At 46.3% G+C, this 12,600-nt stretch overlaps 1 long non-coding RNA gene across 1 annotated transcript in view; it reads left to right on the forward strand.

The window, feature by feature from the left end:
- Window positions 1-12,600, forward strand: part of LOC146797746 (uncharacterized) — a 1,134,092-nt gene that overhangs the window by 181,389 nt on the left and 940,103 nt on the right. Inside the window, exon 2 of the long non-coding RNA XR_014969036.1 lies at window positions 9,519-9,904. This is a non-coding gene — a long non-coding RNA (uncharacterized LOC146797746). The remainder of the gene's footprint in view (window positions 1-9,518; window positions 9,905-12,600) is intronic.

Below are 12,600 nucleotides of genomic sequence, written 5' to 3' on the forward strand. Positions count from 1 at the left end.
GCGCTTTTTCTCAGCCCCCGCTCTACTGATCACCACAAAACGTTTCATGCACAACTAGAATCAGGAGGTCACTTTTTTGGGAACATTTTGTGAAGATTTGTCAAACTGCGCCAAAGTCATAAGCAAGTCGAAAAACAATTTTCCTGCGGAAACTGGGTCCTAACTATAGCTACTGTCAGGTTGTCAGCAGCGCAAGACAAACGGGCAGGCCACTAACCTTTTCGAACAGCCAGCGGGGACGCCAACATGTAGAGAGGCCTCCCTATTCGTCCAGATCCTACCTCCCACCGAACAGCTTGCACTCGTATGGAAGGCAGCACCCCGGGGAACAGGGAAGAGAGAAACCAGTCGTGGACGGATGTGGTTTCGTGGGGAGAAGGTCTTTGCACCTTTCTTCGAAGATCAGACTGTGAATGGATAAATGAAATGGATCAATATTAAACAAGGTCGTGAAACAAGGGTAAGAATATACATGCAGGGATAATTGAGTACACTCCCATGGAACCTGAATATTGGTAGCAAGGGTGTAATGGAATCCACTCTCTTCAAAGGGTTCTTTGTGCCAAGGGTCAGGAAATAGCGAGTGTCTTGAGCCCCAAAGAAGTACGTGATTTAGCAGCAGTTGGGTCACCCGGCTGTTAACACCACAGCCTGCGTGTTGCTTGTTTATTACGGTGCCGTATATCCAGTCACTACCTCTAAGGCAAGGAGACCTAATCACCTAATAAAGGGCACTAGCGAAAGGAGCAACTAGAGCACCTAGCGCTAATAATCACTGAGGAGCGAGAATTCAAAGAGCGTTTTGAAGTACGCACTTCACGCTCCTTACCTGCGTCCCCGGTATGGGTCTGATCCGGGATCACAGGATGGCTTGGTTTTGGATTCCCAGAGTTCCAAGGGTAGTAATCCGTACCCCGAGGCGGCAAGGAAAGCGTCCGCCCTCGGAATATCGTTGCAACGCCTCCCGCCTCTCCAGCGGGAAGGAAAGCGTCCGCGCACGGCGGAGGCGTTGAACTCCAGGGGGCATGTAATCCGGTCTTGAGCGGGAAGGAAAGCGTCCGCAGAACTGAAGGACGACGCAACTGCGACAGCGACTGCGGCAAAGATGCGTCCGCTACAGGTCAGGGTCAAGGTTGGATTGTCAAGCACTCACCTTCTGTGGAGGCGGTGCTTATAGTGAGGCGGGATGCTTCCTGTTCCCGCGTTGATCTTGGCAGAGCCCCATGGCCTTGTGGGAGGTGTAGTGCAGCATGCTTTTGCACCACTCTCGTCTTTGTCCATGAGCGCAAAAGGTCTTATAGGGTTGAGGACGGACCGGGGCATGGGTTTCACAACGGAGTATCGCTACAGAACCCCCTCTCAAGGAACGCCGACCTGGCGGGCGACCAGGCTTACCTGGATTGTTTCTATGAAACTGTTCTAGCAAGTCCGGACAGTGGAGGTTCTGTAGGGGTTCCCAGGTCCTGTCTTCCACCCCATACCCTTTCCATTCTACTAGATACTGTACTCTTCCCCGCACCAGTCGGGAGTCCAAGAGTTGTTGGACCTCATACTCTTCTTGGCCCTCGATATCTATGGGTGGAGGTCTGTCTGGTAGTCTCACTGTAGGGGGGCAGGGTTGTGGCAAGGACACATGGAATACCGGGTGAATGTGCCATGCCGAGGGTAAAGCTATTCTCATGGCAACAGGGTTAATAACCTTCTCAATGCTGTAAGGACCGATATATTTGGGTTTTAACTTGCCCACTCCCTTAAGTGTATATTTTTTGTGGCTAGCCATACCTTGTCCCCCACTTTATACTCAGGCTCTTGTGTTCTTTTCTTGTCGGCAAAGCGTTTCTGTGCTGCCTGCACTGTAATGAGATGTTGTTTGGCATCAAGGAGGACTGCCTTAAGGTGTGCATGATGCTCTTGGATGCTAGGAAGGTTGGTAGAAATCGGCCATTCAAAGGGAAGCATGTTTGGGTGGTGGCCGGTGAGACAAAAGAACGGGGAGCACCCCAACGTGGCTTGGTCCGCATTATTGTAGGCGAACTCCGCCATCCATACCAACGTTACCCAATTGGTTGTGTTTTGTAGAGAAAAACACCGGAGGTACTGTTCCAGAGTTTGGTTGAGGCGCTCTGTTTTTGATGGTAACTGGAAGAAAGGCATGCTTCTATTCCCATAGCCTTACACAAGGCCTTCCAGAAACGGGAAGTGATTTGCGCCCCCCGGTCTGTGATGAGGACGTTGGGAATTCCATGAGGTCGCACTACGTGCTGTAGGATAAGAAGGGCTAGTTCCGAGGATGTAGGTAGTCCTACCAATGGTATGAAAGGTCCCATTTTTGTCAAATTGTCCACGATGACTAGAATCGTTGTGTACCCCTGGCATGGTGGCATTTCCACAATAAAGTCCATGGACACTGTATGCCATGGTCTAGGAGGGATAGGTATAGGGTGAAGCATTCTTGTTGGTTTTTCATACTTAGCCTTTCCTTGCGCACACACAGAACAGCCTTGTACGTGTTCCTTGGTGTCTTCCTTCAGCGACTTCCACCAGAAGGCTCGCTCAACACAGGAGATCGTCTTGCGGATCCCTAGATGTCCTCCTAACCTAGAATCATGTCCCCACTTTAGTACCTGGAGTTGTAGGTCAGGGATGGGCACATATAAGGCATGCTAATGATATAGTAACCCAAGGTTCATGGTCCTATGGTCGGGGTTTTCTTTAAGCCAGGATTGTGCATCCATTCCTGTTAATGCAGACCTGACGTCTTCCACAAAGTCCGTTGATGTTAATAGCGCTATGGACTGATTCCTGAATACTCCTTCTGCCAGTATCAAGGGAGTTTCTGGTCCGTCCAAGGGCATTTCGTTCTCAGTAGCCATACTACGGGAAAGGGCATCTGCCTTGCCGTTTTGAGGCCCCGGGCGGTACTTTATTACAAAGTCGTAGTCTGAGAAGAAAAGAGTCCATCGCAACTGGCGAGGGGTGAGGGCCTTGGCTGTTTTCAAGAACAGTAGATTACGGTGATCAGTATAAATTTCGACTGTATGATGGGCCCCCAAAAGGTAGTGTCTCCATTCCTCGCAAGCCTTTTTTATCGCCAGCAACTCCTTGTCGGCGATAGAGTAATTCACTTCGCTAGGGGTGAGTTTCTTCGAGAAAGACGCCACAGGATGTATTTGTCCAGTTTTAGGATGTCTTTGGGACAACACTCCTCCTAGCGCGTGATGAGAGGCATCTGTCTCGACTATGAAAGGGAGTTGCGTGTCTGGATGTCTAAGGATGGGGGCTTGTGTGAATCGAGTTTTTAGCAGCTGGAATGAACGTTCAGCCTCCTCGCTCCAAAGGAAAGGCGTGTTTTTTCTCAAGAGACATGAAATCGGGTGTATTATCTTAGAGAAATCCTTAATGAAACGCCTGTAATAATTGGCAAACCCTAAAAAGCCTTGCATGGACTTCACATGTTGGGGGGTTTGCCACTGGGTGATGGCCTTGATTTTTCCGGTTTCCATTTGGAAGCCCTGGGCGTTGAAAATATACCCCAAAAAGGCAACCTCTTGGACATGGAAGAAGCATTTCTCCAGTTTTGCGTATAGCTCGTGATGATGTAGTCTGTTGAGGACTTCTTTCACTTGGTTCACATGGTCTTGTAGACAAGAGGAATAAATGAGAATGTCATCTATGTACACCACGCAGATGGTATCTAGTAATCCTCTCAACACTTCGTCCATAAACTATTGGAAGGCTGCCGGGGCGTTGCAGAGCCCAAAGGGTATTACCCTATATTCAAAAAGTCCAAACTTCGTCCGGAAGGCTGTCTTCCATTCATCCCCACTTTTGACTCTGACTAGGTGATATGCGCCTCTGAGATCCAACTTTGTAAAATAACGGGCTCCTTTGAGTTGATCCAGTAGAACCGGAATCAGCGGTAGTGGGTATCTGTTCTTCATGGTTATGCTATTAATAGCTCGATAATCTATGCTGGGTCGAAGCTCGTCACAGTCTTTCTTCGGTATGAAGAAAAGTGGGGAAGAGGCCGGCGAAGAGGACGGAACGATAAAGCCAGAAGCTAGGTTCTCCTCCAGGTAGTTTTTCAGGTAAAGTGTCTCTGGTTCCGTGAGTGCATACACTCTACTACAGGGAATGTCCGCTCCCGGTACCAATTCAATGCGGCAATCGTATACCCGGTGAGGAGGAAGCCGCGTAGCCTTCTGCTTATCGAAGAGGGGTTGGTATTCTTCATACTCCTGTGGTAGTGTTCGGGTGTCAGAGTCCAGCACTTGTGCATTAGCTATGGCCAGTAGACAGGCTTGGGGATTCAAGGATTTGTCCTGAGAGGTTGGATCTTTATGGCAGTTCTTGGTGCAGTACGTGGACTCTAGGGCAATCGTCCTTGCCGCCCATCGCACTGTGGGATCATGGAGTGTCAGCCATAGCATGCCGAGGATGAGGCGAAATTGTGGTGCATCTATAAGATCGAACTGGATGTATTCCTGGTGCCATGCGTTGAAATGCATTAACAAGGGAATAGTATGTGAAGTGACTGGCCCCGAGGTCAGTGCAAATCCGTCTACCGCCTTCACGTATTCGGGTTTTATCTTCATTTCCCAAGGAACTCCGATGGTCAAGGCATACCCCCGATCCATGTAATTCCCTGTTGCGCCCGAATCTAACAGTGCATCCACTTCGCGTGGGTTTTCCGTATCTACCCACAGAGTAACATTAACACAGAGATGAGCCACCGCTGGTTGCAGGGTGTTAGCCAGAACTGAAGAGATCGACGTTCTTTGTTCGCCCGACCCAGTCATCTCCCTCTGACTCGGGCTCTTCAGTTTTCCACCGATTCTTGTGTCCCCATCACTGCTTGTCATCTCGTAGAAGCCGTACGCTCTGGCAGTAGCGCTCTGGTCCTGCATTCTCGGATGAAGTGCCCACCTTTACCGCAATATAAACACAATTTAATCTTGCGTCTTTTTTCCTTTTCCTCGGTAGTGAGGGGTCCTCGAATGCCTCCAATTTGCATCGGTTCTGCCCCTTCCACAGGTTTAGGGTGTTCTTCCGGGAACTGTTTCGGTTTTGGATACCACCCCCTTGGTTCACCTCTACTCTTGCCTCCTTTCCTTTCCTGCAACCGGTGATCTAACTTGACGGTAAGGTCTATCATCTCCTCACACGTTGGAGGCAACTGCACCAATTGAGCTAGCACGTCCTTTAGCTCACCCCTCAAACCCTGATAAAACAGAGTTGTTCTTTTATCCTGGGGCCAGTCGGTTTCCACCACCAGCCGGTTGAACGAGGTTATATACGACAACAAATCCTGGGATCCTTGTCGAAGGGTCAGTAATTCTCGGTCTAAGGATAGCATGTGAGATTTGCGGTCGAACAATTTCCTCATTGCCACACAAAAGTCAGGGAATGAATGCAACACAGGATCGTTTCTTTCCATCAACGGTATGGTCCAACTGGCAGCATTGCCTCCCATGTATGACATCATGAATGCGGTTTTCGCAACATCACTCTGAAATACTGTCGGTTTACACAGGAAGTGGAGCCTGCATTGATTGAGGTAGGTTTCAAACTTCTTAGGGTCTCCGTGGAATCGTTCGGGAGGGGCCAGCGGAATCCCTGTGTTTTGGATCACGTGTACCGTAGGGTTTGGGCCTGAGGAAGATGTTGGAACAGGAGGTACTACATAAAACCCACCCTCACGTGTAGTGACTGGTGCCGGTGGGGGAACTACTGGCCCTGGGGGAGGAAGGGTGGCTTCTCTAATATAGGAACCTGTCCCAGTGCCCCTACGTGACAGTCCCGCCACCTCTCTACGCAAGGTGCTCATTTCCTTTTTAAGTTCCTGGTTTTCTAACCTGGAGGTCTGCACTTCCTGCTGCAGGGCCGTAAGACTCTCCAGCAGGGATGATAAGACCACGTTGGTATCCATCGTCCAGGCCGATCTTTTTAACTTGGGCTTGACAATCTGTCAGGTTGTCAGCAGCGCAAGACAAACGGGCAGGCCACTAACCTTTTCGAACAGCCAGCGGGGACGACAACATGTAGAGAGGCCTCCCTATTCGCCCAGATCCTACCTCCCACCAAACAGCTTGCACTCGTATGGAAGGCAGCACCCCGGGGAACAGGGAAGAGAGAAAACAGCCGTGGACGGATGTGGTTTCGTGGGGAGAAGGTCTTTGCACCTTTCTTCGAAGATCAGACTGTGAATGGATAAATTAAATGGATCAATATTAAACAAGGTCGCGAAACAAGGGTAAGAATATACATGCAGGGATAATTGAGTACACTCACATGGAACCTGAATATTGGTAGCAAGGGTGTAATGGAATCCACTCTCTTCAAAGGGTTCTTTGTGCCAAGGGTCAGGAAATAGCGAGTGTCTTGAGCCCCAAAGAAGTACGTGATTTAGCGGCAGTTGAGTCACCCGGCTGTTAACACCACAGCCTGCGTGTTGCTTGTTTATTACTGTGCCGTATATCCAGTCACTACCTCTAAGGCAAGGAGACCTAATCACCTAATAAAGGGCGCTAGCGAAAGGAGCAAATAGAGCGCCTAGCGCTAATAATCACTTAGGAGCGAGAATTCAAAGAGCGTTTTGAAGTACGCACTTCACGCTCCTTACCTGCGTCCCCGGTAAGGGTCTGATCCGGGATCACAGGATGGCTCGGTTTTGGATTCCCAGAGTTCCAAGGGTAGTAATCCGTACCCCGAGGCGGGAAGGAAAGCGTCCGCCCTCGGAATATCGTTGCAACGCCTCCCGCCTCTCCAGCGGGAAGGAAAGCGTCCGCGCACGGCGGAGGCGTTGAACTCCAGGGGGCATGTAATTGCACACACAATACCATAGAAATTCAGCAGTTATAGTTATACTTATCTCAAGAAGCTATAACTCGTGTCCTAAGGTAACTATAACTCACGCCCTCGCCGTGCACTGCTAATTACCCCACATATTACATAACTCATGACATCTTCTATGATATTGATAATTTCACTGCAACATTGGCTGTAAAATTATTAATGTGAATATTGTGCATGGCGGAGGCGCAAGTTATAGTTAATTTATGGCAGAAGTTATTGTTTTTTTTAGATAAGATCAACGATGGTTGAGGTAGGCCGGTCCTAGGTAAGGGAGGGCTTTTTTAGGCGTGCGTGAGGATTCTGAACTGGCATCTTTTCTGGCCTGGGAGCCAGTGGAGGTCTCTCAGGTGGGGGGCGAAGTTGGTTCATTTGGTGAGGGCCAGGGTAAGTCTGGCTGCAGCGTTCTATGTAATACACTTTTAAGCTGTAATTCCTGATTAGAAAGGAGTGGCTGTGTCATGTTTTATTTCTTTGGAATGATAATGACAAATCCTCTTTACTGATAAAGTTGGATTTGATATCTAAATCTGTGTAGAGTCTTTTTGTGGTGTTTTCATTGTCAGACTATGTGTGTGTGTGTTGCACAAATACTTTAAAAATACCTCTTTAGATAAGCCTGACTGCTCTATGCCAAGCTACCAGAGGGTGATCACAAGTTATCTTTTAGTGTGTATCTAGCTTACCCTGACTAGATTGGTGGTCCTTACTTGGACAGGGTGCATACCTCTGCCAACTAGAGACCCAATTAAAGGGTGCTTCCCATTTGCTCTCCTATGCTATTTCGGCTGCTCTCAATCTACGCAAGATTTTTGATTGTTATCACGTGAACCTGGAAACTGTCCTCTGTTTCCGGTTGATTTGTTAGCCATGTTGTAACTTCAGTAGTGAGTGGCTGATTCATGATTTGCAAACGTCCATACAAATTCTGTTAGTAGAGCTTTGCTTGTCTTAAATTACATATATTCCCAGTGTTCACTAAGCTGTGTACGTTTCTAAGGCATGGAAAGGCCGAACAGTAGAGCTGAAAATAATATATATTTCGATTGGTAGAGTCCCAGTACCACCAACCCTTGTGGTAAAACGGGACGTTGCGAGTGGTTACCCAGATGTTCGGATAATCTTCTGATTCTGTAACTTCAGTTGGCAGTTATTAAAATTGTTAACATGCAATTGTAATAGTAATACTAACATGAGGTTCATTTTCTTGAGATCCTTGTATTTCGTGTTTCTTGTGATAACAGTAGTGTAGAAACTTTCCTGATGGTGTGAGATACCAGCCGCACTAAAGAGAGAGCATTGATAGCACCTGATAAAGCATAAGCTATTTCACATAACCTTACTGTCATGGTACTCAGTAAAAGATAATGCGCTCAATTATGTATATTGGGTAGACGTGTGAAAATATAATTTGCGTTATACAGTATAGACCCATCTCTACAAAGGCAGGTGCTTGTGCTCAGTGTTCGTGTGGCAGGCACCCCACCCTTCTATCTGGTGTACCTTTCACCAGCCTGCTGTACAGTTGCTACCTACAATAGGCGTCGATCATCTGACAGTACTTCCATTTACTTTACACCATCTGAGGAACCACTTGTACCAAGTTTCTCACCTAACAAGGAGCTTACTGGTGCTCCTTTGTGGCAGGAGCAGATGGACAGCCTAGCTAGCATATATCCTGGGTCACATCGACAAGCCATATTTGCAGCCCAGTCTGGCTGGATCAAAGAGATTTTGCCAATGTGCATGCTACAACCAGACCCTAGTGTTTAGTACGTCCTTGGTCTGTTAACTTGTACTGGGACAGTTAAGATGCACATGTGCGCAGCTGCAAAGACACTCTGCTGTGCTCACACCCAATATGGTGGCTCTGCACTCTGCCCTTGTGCTTATTTTCAATTTGCAAATTACTAATTGCCAGTGCTAGGTTGGAGGTTTGCCTTTCTCTAAATTCTGTGTGTATGTGAAATTATAAGTGAACCCTCCAAAAATTTTGTTTTGAATTACTGTTTAACTGTGCGTTTCGTTGTGTCATGCCTCTGTGGTCAGTTTTTTAGTTCTGAACTGGCCATTTAATTATTTCAGAATTTGTTATATTATTAGATAGTTCAAAATAAATTGCTTGAAGAGTGTAGGCTGTTGGGGAGAAGCAACTTGATAGCCTGATTTGGGTCAATAATACATACACTTTGCTCTTACTCTTGCCTGGTGAGCTATGAGCGACCCATAGCTATACACGCATATATGCTTTTATTCTTCAGCTGTGATTCAATGGCCTGATTTGTAAAGTTCTCTCTTCACTAGTGTTTTAGGGCTTCGAGCAAGTATTCTTCAAATCTTCTTTCTACAGAGTTCCGGTCAGTCACTATATCAATTTCCATTGACTAGTTGCCAGCTGTTCATTTTGACAAAGTTAGATGGGTCCTCAGAGTGTGGGCTGTGAAGAGGTCAGGCAATGTTGAGTTCTCTCTTTACAATGGTCTGAGGTACATTTAATGAATATGAACCTATGGACTCAACCAAGCCAAATATTTATGGTAAATTAACAAAATGATTTATACTCTCACATGGTTGAATTTTTAAACTTAATTAGGAGACACTTCTTACTGTGACACACCTTGATCTTTTCCTAACTATTACATTTCTTCTCTAATTTTTTTCATCAGGGAAAACATTGATTTTTCAATTAGGAGGAGGAGAACCCCCAGGACAAGGTTTTCTACCTTGTGCTACAAGTGTCCTTGTTTACTAAGGCTACTAAGGCTACATCAGCTCCTCTCAGAAGACATTTTGAAGAAAGGTTCAAGAGAAGGCAGAGTTCAGCAGGCAAAGCTACAGAAGGCATCCAAGGAGGAGATTTTTACTTTTTGGGAAGTCAAAAATCTTCAGCGGGACAAACCTGCAGGCTGTAGCCAAAGAGGGCTCCACGAGGCCGGATACCTTTGCCGAGAGGTCCCGATTAACCGGATTTGCTGTTGCAGGGAAGAATGTAGCAGGAGCTACCGTGAAGTCAGGCCGACCGGCGATGCACCTTGGGCGGATCAGCTGACTGGTAGGTTCATGTCTTCTTTTGGTTCTCAGGGCACTTTTAGTGAAAAACCTTCTAAGTAACAAATTTTAGGGTTAGGCAGAAGAGCAACTCTAACTCCACTTTCAAGGGTCCGGGACCTAGGGGGCACCACTTGGGGAGTTAGAACTCACTCCAGCAGAGGCAAGGTTCAGGGTTCAATGTCTCTGGAACTTATGTCCCTGTAGCTCACACAGGAGGCTAGCCAGCTAGTCCTTGGAGTCACTCAGGTAATCTTAGGTTTAAGGAGATGGTCCTTTCTCCTTCAAGTAGCAAGGAAGGCATCAGAAGAACAAATCAGGCTTCAAGCAGCAAGGTGGTCCTCTGGTAGCAGCAGGGCATTCCTCTGAGGAACAATGCCGGCCTCAAGCTGAAGGGAACTCCTCTGGAGTACAAGGCAGTCCTTTTGAAGTCTCCCACAGGTCCAGGAGTTTATTGAAGAGTAGCTCAGAATGCACAATATTTATACCAGTCTTTAAAGTGGAGGTGACATCGTGGCTCGCCCCACATCTGGTTCTGAAAAGTTCTTCCCTTTTCCTTACCAATGCTTTAAAAAATCTGGAATGAAAAAGACTGGTGTCAGGTTTGTGTGTGTGTGTGCACGTGCGCGCCGGAGGCAGCAGCCCTTTAACATTTAAGTGGGAGTAGGAAACTGCTCTACCCCACCTATCCTGGTAAGATGGCCCATCTTGCCAACATCTAGTCCCCCTTCGTCTCACTCTCTGGGAGGAACACACACAGGCCAACTGCAAAGCTATTCACAGTTATGTGATTTTGGACACTGGCAGCAGACACTGAATGGTTAGGACAAAAAAATTAAAACTTTTTAAAAGTGGCATTTTCTGAATTGTGGCTTAAAATTAGACTTCACTATTAATGGGGATTTAAAATTTCACTTCATTTGAGTCCACTCTTGCCCTTCCTATCTGCTCCCAATCAAAAGTGAGCATTTATTTAATGTAACCTAATGTTATCAATGAGAGAGATAGGCCTTACGGTAGTGAAAAACAAATGTAAGAGTTTTTCACTACTAAGATATGTAAAACTTAAATACATATGTCATACTTTTTTAAATAAAGTTCACCCTGCCCTATGAGCTTTTTTGGGTTTTCCTTAGGGGTGATTTGTATGTTTTAAAAAAGAATGTTTAGGACTGGCAAAAGGTTTATTTTGCCAGGGCAAATTGATAGTTTACAACAGCAATACAGGCTACAATGGCAGGTCTGAGACATGTTTTAAATTGTTATTTAAGTGGATTCCAAAATGTGTGTTGCAGGCCCACTAGTAGTATTTAATTGACAGACCCTAGGTACATGTAGTGCCATAAACTAAGTACCTATAAGTACATTAAATATGCTAATAAGCTGTAAACCAAAAGTACCATGTTTTAGGGAGAGAACACTAGCACTTTAGCACTGGTTAGCAGTTGTACAGATTGCCAGTCCCTACAAAAACGAAATTCAGAAACCTGGAGTGGTGAATGCAAAATGTTTGGGGGAAGACCACACCAACGATGGCAGGTCTAACACAAATGAAGCGAAAATTTAAGGAAACATTTTAATGTAAAAGTCCAAAATTACATTAAAATTGGGTGGGTAGAGCTTATGGGTAGGAAGGGTTGTTTGGGTTCAGGGATGGGTGATGTTTAGGGGTGATGAGGGGTTTTTAGGGGTAGGGATGGGTGGAGATCAGGCATAAAAAGGTGTTTTTAGGTTTCAGGAGTGGGTCAACTTTAAGGGGTTTTTAGGCTCAGGAATGGGTGGAATTTAGGGGTGTAGAGGGGTTTTTAGGGTTCATGGAAGAGTGCTTTTAGATCTGTTGAGGTTTTTTGAAGGTTCAGTAACTGATAGAGGTTAGGAGTGGTGAAGCATTTTTAGGGTTCGGGAATAGCTGGAGTTTGGGGTGGTGAGGGGATTGAAGGGTTCAGGGATTGGTGGAATTTAGATGTAGAAAGTGATTTTTAGGGTGCAGGGATGGTTGGAGTTCAGGGGTGGTGAGGGGTCTTTAGGGGTCATGGATTGGTGCAGTTTAACGGTGGTGAGCGATTTAAAGAGGTCAGTGAAGGGTGGGGTGTAGGGGTAGAAAAGGGATTTTAGGGTTCAAGCATGGATGGTGGTTAAGAGTATTGAGAGGTTAAGTGTTCAGAGATGGTTGGAGTTTAGAGATAGAGATGTTTTTAGGGTTCAGGGATGGGTGGAGTTTAGGGGTAATGATGGGTGCAGGTTAGGTTTAGTGAGTAGATTTGGGGTTCAGTGATGTGTGGATTTTCAGGGTAGGAAAATGCCTTTTGGGGCTCAAGGATGTGTGGAGTTTAAGGGTCAGGAATGGGTGGAGTTTAGGCATGGTGGAGGATTTTTAGGGGGACAGGGATGGATGTTGAATTAAAATTATCCAAACTAATTGTTTGATATGTAAAAGATATAAATTCAAAATAACTTCCCCTAAAGTAAAGTGCTGAAATGAATACTTGCGACAAAAATGTTTCTGAAAGTTAGACCAGCAACCATTGTATTTACACCTTGATAACAAATTCCACCAACTCTTTCATTCATGGTTCCCCATCTACCAACTCACCTTTCTAGTCCTTCGTACACCCGTTCATTTACTTACCTATGCATCCATTGAGTCACCCTGTCTCCCTCTTCTAATAAGACACCTGATGAGTCCTCCACTTTAAGGAT

The sequence above is a fragment of the Triturus cristatus genome, chromosome 9 (genome assembly GCF_964204655.1).
Source record: "Triturus cristatus chromosome 9, aTriCri1.1, whole genome shotgun sequence".
In the NCBI taxonomy this organism is placed as follows: domain Eukaryota; kingdom Metazoa; phylum Chordata; class Amphibia; order Caudata; family Salamandridae; genus Triturus; species Triturus cristatus.